A 14,167-nucleotide genomic window follows, 5' to 3' on the forward strand; every position below is an offset into this window, starting at 1 on the left:
ATAAGCTTCTATGGTTGTTCCCTCACCTCAGGCACTGAAGTGATGAGGGTGGCAGCCAGCACGGCTCCAAGATAAACAGATGATCCTCCTGTTGGAGTTCCAGCCAGTGGGGTACTCAGGCTTCTGCGTAATGAGTAACTTGGTATAAAAACAGAACAATCTGCTCGCTGACTTTCAGAGAAGGGTGGGGGGAGGAGGGCTTCATTTCCCAGATTTCCTTCCTGGGCCTCTTGGAACCTCATTATTCCCTACCACATGTGCCCATCCTCTAAGATGAGACATACACACCTTGCACTTGTGCTCACTTCTCCCCCCTCTGTCTCCCTGCCCCCCAGGTAAATCTCATGGATTTTCCTCAAGAATTTCCCATGACAGCCAACACCCTCTTTAAGTCCTTTGGCTCAGCAGCCAAGAGCTTGATACCCAGCACTTTAGGTACCTGGATACACATTCTTATAAATGGCTCATTTTAGGATAATAAACACAGCAGACAGATGACCAGGAAGGCATTTAATTAGATTGAGTAGACTTTAAAAATGGTTTTTCCCTGCTGGGGAAAAATGGAATATTGGGTGTTTACACTAAAGCAATAACATTTTACAATTGTAACAACCCTTGATGAAAGTGTGCTATGAGTTTTCTTAGAGGCCAAATAATAATAAATAATAATAATAATAATAATAATAAGGATATACAAAATGAAAATGTTTTCTGGAGGTTTATGAAAGGCTATATTAATTATTCCATCTAGTCTTCAGAGAAATTGTTTCTTGCCTCCAATAAAGAATTGCTCACGCTCTCAGCCAATGTGCCTCATTATTTTGGCTTTACTGACAATCAAAGAGAACGTCTGATGTACAGGTGACACAGTGACATGGGACATGGTGGACACCCTCCCACTGGGAGTTCCAGTTTGGCTGCCTCAGCAATGGCTCATCTTCAAAGGCTAAAGGCATTTCCCCCACTGAGAGACGATACCAAGAGAGGCCACTGCTTCAGGACCAGCTTAGGCACCTCAGTTTAAAGGGTTTTCCCAAACTGGAGCATGGATTGGGGATGGGGTAGACAGTCTGGATTCTGCCTCAGTGGTGGGGATTGGGACTGTCCACTCAAAGAAAAGAAGTGCTGGGTCACCCAGCAGTCACTCAGAAATGGAGGCCTTGTTTGGGTTTACTCTAAGTGAATGGTGGCCAGTGGGTGTCATCCATACTGAAGCACATTGGGGATAAAGAATCTCCAAAGGGGGAAGCAAATTTGGTAGATATGGGCTTGTGCTTCCTGATCTGTCCTGCCTCAGAGGAGCTCTCCACTGGGTTGATTCAGTGCCCCTCATTCTAGCAACAGGTCGGGAGAACTTTAGTCCTCACTCTGCCCTGCCTCCTTCCCTTGGGCTTGTGGGACTCCTGGTAAGCTGGACAAGCTTGGTGCCCAACCCCTCAAGGTACCCTCCTATTGGACACTCTGTGGGCATGTCCGGCTGCCCTCACAGGACACCCTCCTACACCCTTGCAGGCTGCTGTGCTGGCTTGAGCCCTGGGAATGGCAGACTGTGAACGTCATGACAGAGTGAAAGGTGGGCAATGACTCATCCCACAGCTCAGCCCTTGACCCTTTGCTAATGAGGATGAGTGATACTCACCAAGGAAGAGCTTTTATTCTTTTTTTTTAAGTGTATTTATTATTTTGAGAGAGAGAGAGAGAGAGAGAGAGAGAGCAAGTGGGGGAGGGGCAGGGAGGGGGAGAGAGAATCCCAAGCAGGCTCTGCATTATCCCAATGTGGGGCTGGAACTCACGAACCGTGAGATCATGACCTGAGCGGAAATCAAGAGTCAGATGCTTAACCAACTGAGCCACCCTGGCGCCCCAAGCTTTTATTCTTACATCCTGGCTCGGAGGACATTTGTTTCCCTCCATGGATTCTTGACCTTTTGCAGACCACAGCCCTGGGAATTCAGGCCTGGGAACTATAATATAAAGCTAAGCCAAACTTTAGCCTATTGGCCACTGTTTTCAAATAGGCCCCCACAGAGTTCTGGGGTTCCAAGAAGGAGCCTTAGGGCCATGAAAGGGAAGAGAGACTAACTGGGTGTGGCTTCAGAGCCTGTGTCCCGTCCCCATTGAGTTGTGAGGGCTTCCCTGGTGTTGGTTGTCTACATGGCTGTCGGATTCCACATGAAGTTTTGAGAGTAAAAATGTCCCCTCTGCTAAAGGAAATAACAAAAGCTTGAGAGGCTGTGTAGCCCAAGGATTAAGAACACCAACAACAGTTCGAATTCTGGCTCCCCTACTTATTAGCTGAGTGACTGCTCTGTGCCTCAGTTGATTTATCTCTAAAATGGGGGTGATAACAGTCTTTCCTCACAGGTTGTAGTGAATGTTAGATGAATTACTGCACACAAGCTGAAGGCACCCAGCCAGCACTGCCTGAGGGCTGATTGTTATTCTCGCCATTGTTCCAGGGGGATGGGCTATTGTGCGGTTCTGAGTGGGGCAATCTCATGGTTAAATCTGTGTTTAAAAAAATCTTTCTCTGGGGGCGCCTGGGTGGCTCAGTTGGTTGAGCGACCAACTTCGGCTCAGGTCATGATCTCACAGTCTGTGATTTCAAGCCCCGTGTCGGGCTCTGTGCTGACAGCTCGGAGCCTGGAGCCTGCTTCCGATTCTGTGTCTCCCTCTCCCTCTGACCCTCCCCCATTCATGCTCTGTCTCAAAAATAAATAAACGTTAAAAAAAATTTTTTTTTAAATCTTTCTCTGGGGACGTGTGGGTGGCTCAGACGTTAAGGATCCCCAGGCTCAGCAGGATCAGAGGATCTGTTGGCTATTGGGGAGCCTCAGAGGAGAAGGAATTGAGGGGCACAGGTACTCAAGCTCTGTATGTTTAGGAAGAGAGGAGGGTTTACGGGACCGTCGTGAACATGAGGTGCTGCAATCACTGAGTGCAGGTGACCATCTGGGGTGCTGGACCCCCAGATATAGAACAGGCCAGGGATTGCACAGGAATTTACGGGTTGTAGTAATTTATGTTGTGAGTGTGAATGAGGTAAGCAAGAGAAAAGATGGAGGATGACCAGATGACCAGGAATGAATCCAGCAGAATGTGGGGGATGGGCAGGGAAGAGCTGCTGGTGAGTTAGAAGCAGGACAGTACCTGTGGGGCCCTCAGCTTGTCCCTGTCATTGTCTGAGCACCTGCACCTGTGGGTCAGTGCTGGTGCCCTCACTGAGTCAGGCAAGCCTGAGGACGAGCACACAGGTGACTTTGACAGGCTCTCACCAGGGCATCACCTCAGGTGGCCTAGAGAGGACAGGAGCCTGGTCAGGGCGCACGGAAGCAGGGTCTGGTTCAGCCTCCACAGCAGCTGGTGTGAAACAGAATCACTCACCGAGAGCCATCTGCAGTGTATTCCCCAAACGCAGCCAAAATAAAATCTGCAGGCAAGTTGGGAGGATGTTAAATTAAGTAGGTGGCAGACACTATTTGATGACGCTCCATCTGAGTGACAGCTTAGCATGCATTAGAGGTGGGGTGAGCAGGGAGAACTCAGGGTGGGGGCTGGGGTTCTGCATCCAAGGGAACAGGAGCACACCCAAATCAGAGCCTGTGGCTGTGAACTCCCATTTTCTGTGAGCCCACGGCCCCGAATCCAGTTCTGGGACTCAGCGGGTGTGGAGCACATGTTCACAGAACTGGACCGAACAGACACTGCAGGCAAAATTCAAGTTCGTCTTGCTTCAGTTCCCCTGGACCTGTCATGTGGAAGGGACTTTTTTTGCCTGAGGTGTATGAGTGAACAGTGCCTCAATTCTCTGAATGATTCTCCTAGTTAGTGCCATACTTTGGATTTGCTTTTTAACCTAGAGAAAAGTTCATTGAAGGAAAATCTCTGAAAGAGTGGTGATGGTGTTCATCAAAGGCATTGTCAAGATCCATTTCCCTGAAGAGGGCGAGGAAGAAAGGCCAGATAAATGTTCATTTCTCAAGCTCAAGTGTTTGGGGAGGAGCGGCTGGCTCCGGGGTTTGTGGAAGCATACGTGGGGCCTGAGTGTATTCACAGGCCACGTTGCTATCCATGTTGTCCCTTGGAAGCAGACTCTCAATGGAGAAATAGCCCATAGTTGACTGTTCACGTGGGCCCTCATCCTGGAAAGTGGATTTCTCAATAATACTTCAACGCCACTATTAATGACTCATCTATAGAGGAAAATTGTGTTTTAGAAAGTCTAACAATGCATGTTGGAGGCAAAAAATAGTGTAAATCCATGGGTTCATCCATTCATTCCAACATTTCTTTGTTTATTCATTAATCCAAAATGCTATTGAACCCTTTGTATACTACAGGCATCAGAAAGAGAAATAAACGAGGTAAAGCATCTAGAAGAATGAGGAAGCAGCAGGGTAAAACATACATGTACATATATTTGTAGTATAATGTAGTTAAGTACAGGACCAAGGTACAGCTGGAATGGATACTCCCTGAGGACAGGATCTCAGTGTCTTTCCTGTTCACTTGTATGTTGTCAAAGGATCCTTCTATTGAATCATTCTGTTGCTAAGATACTCATCTGTTTGATTTTAAGCTATTAGTATTTTGCAATAATTGAAATATAAATCCACCCAATAACCCACTTGAAATAACTTTAGGGCTTTTTATGGCAGGGGAGTGAGGGTGGGGAACATCAGTAAGGAAAAGAGTATTGCTATAATAATTCTGAAAATTTCAGAATGAGTAGAGACTTTTTACTACTTAGACCTGGAAATAAAAAGGAGGATTACATTAAAAAGCACTCATTAGTAGAGTGCCTGGATGGCTCAATCAGTTAAGCATCCAACTCTTGATTTCGGCTCAGGTCATAATCATGATTTGAGCATGGTTTGATTCATGGGTGTAAGTCCCGTATTAGGCTCTGCACTGACAGCACAGAGCCTACTTGGGATTCTCTTTTCTCTCTCTCTCTCAAAAATAAATAAATAAATAAATATTAAAAAATTCATTAACAATTAAAATATAATAAATTACCAGACTCTATCATCACTCTATCTACACATATGTATTCTTTACAAATGACTCCATAGTGTAACTGTATCTACATTAATACAATTAAATAATGTTGAGTAGTAACTTCTGATGTTGCTTTTAAAAAGAAATGCCCTCTACTATGTTAGCAAAATCACAGTTGTGTCAAACTAGAATTTTCATCACAATAGTAATGATTTTTGAGTACTTACTGGGCACCAAACACTACTCTTAATACATTCATTTAATTTTTCCAACAACTCTTTGAGGTTGTGCTATTATGATCCCCACTTTACTGTTGAGGACACTGCTCTCAGAAGCTAAATGACTTGTCACAAGTTGCAGCGATCATAAGTGCAGGATCCAAGGAATTGAACACAGTTTAGTGCCTAAGCCAAACTCATTACAGATGTGCTCTACTATTCCCTACAGAATATATTTAAAGTATTCCACTTGTGGAAGAAATACCTTACATGGGTTAGGATAGTATTTTCAAATACTTTAAAGGTTTTAGAAGACATCGCTTTCCGACCACCTGACTTTTTGGTTAAAGTTTTTGTTTTTGTTTCTTGAGATCTACTTCATTCTTACTGGGTGCAGTCCTGGTGGGACTGTTAATCTAGATGCTCTCTGTTCCCCAGACCAAAGGGTGACATTTGAGCTGAGTCAGCCACCTAGGCCTTCTCTGGGCAACTCCCAATGTTGAACAGAATGAGTCACCCAGAGAGGAAACACGGTTGTACCTGAACCATAGGGTCTAAGGAGGTATCCAGTAGTTTTGAATACTCAAATCCTCAGAAAGCCAGCTTTCAGCCATTCAACTCTGTGAGCTAATACAGCTTGCATTTAGAGCCGGTTCACAGAGTTGGTCGCTGCTATTGGTAACCCAGGAATGTCAATTTATTTCTCCTTAGGAAGAAAGGGGATGAAACTTTTCCATGTGGTTCCAGCAGGACCAACTAGAAGCAATGAACGGTGCATTCTGGAGGTTGCTTTTGATTCAGAATGGGGGCAAGACTAACAATGGAAGAAGTAGCCTTGAGAAGAAACTCCTATCACTTGACATGTTCCAGAAAAATTGCTGTAGCAGAAGAGATCGGGTGGGAGCATGGAATAAAAGTCCTTAACATCCTTTTTCAGAAATGAGGGTCTATCATTCTCTATGTGTTTTCCTGATCCTCACTATACCTGAGAATGATCTAAGTGCAACTTACCCTTACCTTCCCCATGTGTTCATAGGAGCACCTTTCATCCATCAACACACAGTGATGATAGACATTTATTGGGGGCACCATTTTAAGTGCTTTGTATCTTCTAAATACTTTAACAGACATAACAACCTATGAGATCTGTATTATTATTATTCTTATTATTTTGTTGGGGAAAGTAAGGCACAGAGAAATTATGTAAATGCCTAAGGTTACAGACTAGTAAGTAACAAAGCAAGGATTTGTTTTGTTACCCCCGACAATGCCATGCCTCCGACCTTTAAGCTGTGGAGCAGATGTTGTAATGGTAAGAATGTGTTTATTTCCAGGCATAACTTAACAAATACTCATGCCCACTTCATTTACCACAGCATCAGAATCCTTACTTGATTTGGGATGGGCACCACACACGATTAGGTCTGGACAGAAAATTCACCATTAGTACAAACTGCCTAGAGATGGAGAGTGGGCGATGAGATAGGGACAGTGGTGGGCTGGAACTGATTGTGCACATGTTTTCTTAATTCTGTGTCCAGTGACTTCATGGAGAGAATATTTACACCAAGAAAATTGGCAAATGCTATAAATAGTTGTGCAATTGAAAGAGGTTTTTCTCAACAGTATAGATGGAATCACTGTGTTCTGTCTTGATCTGAACTCCAGCCATCCAAGGTGAAAGGTTTCCTTTTACACCTCCTCCATCAGGCATTCTCCCCTTTCCTCTCCTCTGGACAGTCATTCCTCCTGTCAGGCGGCTGGTGGCTCACTGCCCAGTTAAGGCACATGCACAGAGCCCTGCACCCAGCTTATCTCAGCAAACCTTGGAAGAGGCTCTCTCCAGAGATGGATCTTTTTATAGACACAAAGAGCCACGTGGTGAAATGGGGCTTGTCACTGGGCCATGACTCAGGAGCTTTGGGTTCAATTCTGGAGTTCCTGCTAATGTGTTGGGTGACCTTAGGCAAGCCAGCCACCCGCTGCAGGTCGGTTTCCTCCTCAGCAAGAGTAGACACATCAACACTCACTAAATATTCCAGAGTGCTTGGAGAAGAAAATGTGTTCCATAAAGCAGTCTACTTGTGTAAAAGTCAACTATCAAGTCCAGTTGGGAGGCTTCACTAGATGGGGTCTGGAGGTTGCTTGTTGGTTTATGCCTGAAATGGGGAGATGTGAGGCTGAGACACATAAGAAGGGATAGAAATCATGAGTGACTTATAAGGAAGAGGGTGCTTTAACAGACTGATGACACAGATGCCTAGAATATGGGCTGACAGAACTAATTCTGACTCCTCAATCATATTATGATTAATTAGTTTCCCTGGACTCCCTGACCAGACAAAAATGAACTGCCTGCTCCAGAGAGCTAATGCACAGATGCACCCAAGGATTACAATGAGTCTTAATGGGCCTGTTGTGCTCATATCTGTTCTCACCTTTCCCTTTTCAGCCGTGTGCAGAGAGAACAGCCAATGAGAACAGCAAGCAAGAGATTAGAGGGTGAGAGGAGGAGAGCCAGGGCAGTTCTCCCTATTCCTCTGCTTCCTGTAGCACCTCTGTCAATGGCTGCATCCTCTCCAGGCTCTAGCCCCTACTGAACTTCCGGACTCTGAGAACTGGCTTCTCTCATCCCATCCCAGCTCTAGGGGTGGGACAAGCTTCCTCTGTGGCTAGCCCATCCCCAGTTTGGTTCCCAGCTCTTCCAACCTTATATAACCAATTTCCTAAATTAAATATCCTCTGTTTGAAAGACCTAGAGCAGTCCCTATTTCCTGGCAGACCTGAGTGAAGAAGGACAGGTGGTAAAGGAAATATGGCTGATGAGTCCATGCAAACTCATTGCCACTGTGGGAAATAACTCCTTTCAGCTGTCACGTGGTGCCCTGCATGTGGTAGGAACCCAGAAAATGTTCATTAGATGAATCAGATCAAATGGCTTACGTTTAAGTTTCTGTCTCCCAGGGCACCTGGGTGGCTCAGTCAGTTGAGCATATAACTCTTGATGTCGGCTAAGGTCACAATGTGGGATCAAGCCCTGGATTGGGCTCCATGCTAAGTGTGGTGCCTGCTTGGGATTCTCTCTCTTTCTCCATCTCCTCCCTGTCCCCCCTCTCTCTCATTTGCTCTCTCTTTAAAAGAAACAAAACAAAACAAAAACAAACAAAAAAACAAAAAACAACCCCCCCCCCAAAACAAAACAGTTTCTGTCTCCCAAGGGATGCAATAAATTCCAGGTTCTAGGCTCTCCACAACTGACTAACTTTGCTTATTCTCTTCTTCACATGATGGAATAAAGAAAAAGATCAAGAGACTCAAGTCTTTGGGTGGGATATCCTCTTACTTTTCAAATTTCAGCCCATGCCAGATTTATCTTGTTCTTACAGGTAGCACACAGGCATTTCAGGGCACAATCAGGAAAAGGTTCAGAGTGTGGGGGTTATCAGAGCCTGAGAGACCTGGAGGAAAAGGCCAAACCACTTCTCCTGGGGCACTTTTGTGAAGCTCTTCTCCTCTTCTTGCTGCTATCCCATCCTGGCTGACTGAGAGGCTGTCCATATGGACTACCTCCTTGAGTCTCCTTCCCCTCTGGCTTCCAGCTGGATGTGGTCAATGGAGATATCCGGCAGGAGATTAAGGCGAAGGAAGAACAGTGAGGTGGGGGCAGTGGTGGGCTGGATCCTGCTCATACCAGCTCACTAGAGCTGACTGTACACATCTCTTTAATGCTGCATCCAGTGACCTCATTGTGGTCACTTGACATAGGCCATGGAAAGAGTATTTACACCAGAAAAATGGGCAAATACTACAAATTAAAAAAAAAAAATTTCCTGGAGCACCAGCTTTTAAACGTTGACCAGTGTATCACTGGGTTGGGATATTTATTCTTTTTTAAAAAATGCTTTTATTTATTTATTTATGAGAGAGAGAGAGAGAGAGCACGAGTGGGGGTGGGCAGAGAGAAAGGGAGACAGAATCTGAAGCAGGCTTCAGGCTCTGAGCTGTCAGCACAGAGCCTGATTCGGGGCTAGAACTCACAAACCATGAGATCATGACCTGAGCCAAAGTCGGACTCTTTACCGACTGAGCCACCCAGGATCCCCCTGGGGTATTTATTCTGCTGGCTCCTTTCTTGTGGAGTAGCCACAGGCCGACCTTGACCAGAGGCCTCTATTCTTGCCAAAGTAGTCATATCTACACACCTCTCTTCTTCTGTGACTGCACTATCTCTTATAATTTCCCAACTTTCCCCCAGCTTTGTAAATGGTCCCCTACTGATCAATTCTCATATTATCTTAATTTGAGTGGGCTGTTTGTTTCCTGCAGAGCTTATGGTTGATATAGTGGGTGGATAGATGACTCATAACTTTGCCTGGGTGTGAGGTGTCATGGCTAGTCATACCCTCAAGTGTAATAGTTCTAGAATTTAAGGCAACGACCTCAAGAGAGCTTGACAAAATCAGAATCCTGGAATGACAGCCAAATTCTCCATTTCAAAAACAACTTTCCTCAATATCTTTGCCTATAATGTCCCCTTCCCCCAGAAATTCGTCTAATCCTAGAACATGGAAAAAGAAAATCCTTTTCAAAAGATGACTCTGGAAGCCCTCACATTTTACTGCAGATCCTGGGGAAGGATCCCCACAACGTAGAGTCAGTGGTCTCTTAATTTGGCAGCTAGATTAGAGTGGAAGTCCCAAATCACTGGCTCCCAATGTTTGCTACACATTACAATCACCTGGGAGATATAGACAATTTGATACTTGGCTCTCCGCCCAATTCAATTAAATCAGATTCTGATAGACACTGCTGTGTGAACTTGAGAAATAATCTCTCTAGCCACTTTCCTCATCAGAAAGCATACCTAACTTACAGGATTGCTGGGAGGGTTGCACGAATAGCAAAGAGCACTTGGCATTAGCATCCTAATTCAGCATTGTCCCACATACCAGTGCCACCTTAGGACACAAAGTACAAAGCAGGTTAGTGGGAGGTCTAGACCACAGGCTCCTAAAGAGCTGTCCCTGGATCCTAGCATCACTTGTGGACTTACTAAAAACCCAAATCCTCCAGCCTCATTCCAGGTTCACTGATTCGGAAACTCTAGGGATAGGGTCCAGCAGTTGATGTTTTCACAAATCTTCCAGAAGATTCTGATTCATGCTAAGTCTGAGACATCATCTACCTGCTGGTGACTTCTGGAATTGCCAGCTGCACTCTTCTCCCCATTTTTGCCCAGGTTTGTCCTTTTGGCTGACTGAACTCTCCCACTCCATAGATACCCCAGGTTTTATATTTTCACAATGTGGTTCAAGACACACGTTGTGTGCTGCTACCAGCACCTTCCAAAAGGCAGCAAGGGTTGTTTGGTTTGTCTTGGTTGTTTTCCAGGGTTCACCACCCATGCAACTAGGGATAGGGCAAACACAGAGATGGACTCTCCTCCTTCAGCAGATACAGAGCCATCATTTGGGGAAGAAATTACTTCCCTGTTTTGCTTTCGAAATAGCTACTGTGTTTATGAATAATGACTCTGTTCATTCTCTTTCCTCATCACATGAGGTCCCTTGGGATAAACATATCTGACCTGAGAGATAAAAGCATGGAAAGAGTTTCTCCTTTAAGATCCATCAGTATATAGGTGCCTGTGGGCACCTGGGTGCATGCTTGTATGTCTGGGGTTGGTGGGGTAGAAAGCAGGATTTGAAGACAGAGAAGAGGCAAGACCATTTCTTTGTAATAAGCACATCCTTGCATCTCATGGTTGTGCTGAAAAGCCTGGTTTGGAAGTTTTGGACCAAGAAGGGTTAGAGCAGGAATGTGTTGCTATGGAGATTTCCCAGCCCTGGGTTTCATCCACCTGTTCATTTCTCAACCACCAGAAGGAAGAGCCTTTCCCTGCCATTACCCAGGGCCCACAAAGAGGATTACAACCAGAGGAAAGCTCTCCTTTCCTCAGCTGCCAGACAGGGCATGTTGTTGAGCTTTCATGACCCCAACAGGAGAATCACCCTCCTGTTCGGTTAGATGCAAGTATCAGGCAAGTGTGAATGTTGGCTTTGGAGAGAAACTGAATAGAGTTCCAACAGGAATCCAGTGTCCTTGGCTGGCAGGCTCTTGACCTTATAAAATGCCTCTTGCTTTTCCCTAAACTACATTCACTGTCCATCTGTACAAATTTTATTGATGATCCCCACATGCATATGAAAAGGATTCCAGGATTTAAAGGGCCATCCCTCATGTAGTGGATGCACATCAGCTCATACCCTTGTTTACTAACCATGAAATCAACCGCTTGGGCGCTCTTCATTTCATGGCGTCTTCCAGGGGCAAACTTGGCAGTGGTAACTACAGGTGGTGCAAATGAATGAAGTGCTCCACAAAAGGAGCATCTGAGAACATAGAAGTGTCCTTCTGCTGGGCAGCCTGGTCCATCTCTGCCACTGCCAGTTCAGCCATAAGTTCTCTCTCACTGGTGCATTTCAAGCTACAATGTGATAGATGGCAATGGTGTCCAAGTGGCATTTACAGATGGCCCTACAGCAGAACAGCTGATGGAGACTCACTACTTGACAAAAACGTGCCCTATCGCTTTTATTTGTAGATAAAAAATATTGCAGTGGCATTTTCCCACAGTAGCACAAGTGGGAAATACGCAAGCCCATTACAAACTTATCATTCAGGTCTTGATACACCAATTCACTCTTCCAATCTTTATCCGTGAAGATTCTTCATGTGGTATCATTTTCTCTAAACGTTTTTACATCTTAAATATATAAATCTTCACACCGACCTCTGTGTCATTCATCATATCATTTGGATGATGATGATGATTATAGGGTAAATTAAGGACCATAATCATAAACCACATCTAGATATTTACGAATCACCGAGGTGAAACTGCTTTATAGCTGTGTATAAAATCCTTGTCAAATTCTATTTAAGCGTGTTTTAAAAAGTAATGTTCTGGTACAAACTGAGATTTTTGTAACAGTGGTTAACTGAAAGCACCAGTGTCAGGAAAGGAACTGTTGCTATGGGGACCGTCCAAGGTAAATTTTGGCTCTTATCAGGGCCTTACTAGTTTGGTTGGAGGCAAGAGGCCAAGAAGGGGATTTTCTCCACTCATTTAGAATATGAAAGGTAGAGACGAAGAGATGGTTGGGTGTGGGGGAAACTTCCTCTGATTGATGAGGCGGGTTGGGGGAATCTCACTGCTGGCTATGGAAGCCTGGTGGGACTAAGCTCTTTCTTTTACTGTATTTGTCAGAAAAACTGGAGCAGAGGGCTAAGGAAGAGGTGCTGTCCCCTGCACTGGCAGTGTCTTCTCTGTGCCCAGAAAACAGGAATCTGGGTTGAGTGGCAAGGGTCCTGAACACCACTGGGTGGAAGGAGCCAGACCAGGCCCACGTAGTTCCTCTGGCAAAGGAAGCTCAAATCAGCAGTGAGGCCTCCAGATACCTGAAGCCCTGGTCTCATACGTGAATGTTGAGTTTCACATTGAGATAAGCTACAGAAGTATATTCTCATTAAGATTTATGAACAGGAATAAAATAAAAGCAAGAATTGTAACAGTGAAAGGTTAGTGAGAAAGCTATCTAAGTCTACTTGCCTGTATGTTTTATTTAATTCTTGCTTTATATATTAATCTTTTATAACACAATGTTCTTTAGAAAATCTTGAGCTTAGAGAGAAAAAATAATTTCCGTAGATGTTCTTGGAACTCTCACATTTTCCCTCTTCCTTAGTTCAGTGCACTAACTGTCCCTGACTCCCATTTTCCCACCCCTCCCCCGGGTCCTGGGAGTTTGCTCCTGGTTCCTAGGTGGCCCCTGCCTGGGGAGGTCATACCCCCATCTGTAGGGGGTAGTCAGCCTATACCAATGACTGGCTATCAGGGGAAAGTGTAAAAAGCTGGCTCCCTTGCCCAAATGGGAGATAAGGCTGGGGTGGGCTTTATGCTCCAGAGCTCTCCACTGTGGATGAGCTCAACCCCCTTCCTTCCCTAGTCTGCTTGCCTTACTTGCCTACAGTTCTTCCTGGAGAACACTCCCAAGATAAATAGCTTCCACTGAATCCCTGCCTCAGGCTCTGCTCCAGGGTACCCTGACCCAAGATAATAACCACAGAGCAAAAGGAATATCTGCATGCTCACTAGGCTCAAAGGAAGGCACATTGCCTAGTCCCATACCCTGTCACAGCAAACACGTGACCTGTTAGCCCTAACTTTATGAACAGAGTCCCACAAAATGACAGCGCTGTGCAGTTTACATTTCAAAAACATGAAATATTGGGTGGCTCAGTCAGTTAAGCATCAGACTTCAGCTCAGGTCATGATCTCCTGGTTCACAGGTTCAGGTCCTGCATCAGGCTCTGTGCTGACAGCTCAGAGCCTGGAGCCTCTTCAGATTCTGTGTCTCCCTCTCTCTTCCCCTCCCCTGCTGGCTCTCTCTCTCTGTTTCTCAAAAATAAATAAACATTAACAAGAAAAATTAAAAAAAAAAAAAAGACAAACCATTGTTGGAGCACCTGGGTGGCTCAGTCGATTGAGTGTCCAACTCTTGATTTCAGCTCAGGTTATGATCCCAGGGTCGTGGGATCCAGCCCTGAGTCAGGCTCTATGCTAAGCGTGGAACCTGCTTGGGACTCTCTCTCTAAAACAAACAAACAAACAAACAAACAAACAAACAAACAAAACATGCAAACCGTTACATTTATCACATGATAGCTAAAATCTAAAGGGTCGTGACCGCAGAAGAAGAGATAATGCCAACTATTTGTGTGGCTGCCAAACTGCAAACAAGAGAGTTAGCTAGTGAGGCATGTTGGGAACACTGTATTACCTCTTGATCAAACTGGCCGCAGTGTTAGACCACCAAACCTCACGGGTAGTGTGGCATATTCCACAGACCCTGAAACAGGCACAGTGCAGTTGGTGAACATCCCAG

The sequence above is a fragment of the Puma concolor genome, chromosome B2 (assembly GCF_028749965.1).
Source record: "Puma concolor isolate L17-30 chromosome B2, mPumCon1.1.hap2, whole genome shotgun sequence".
Taxonomy (NCBI): domain Eukaryota; kingdom Metazoa; phylum Chordata; class Mammalia; order Carnivora; family Felidae; genus Puma; species Puma concolor.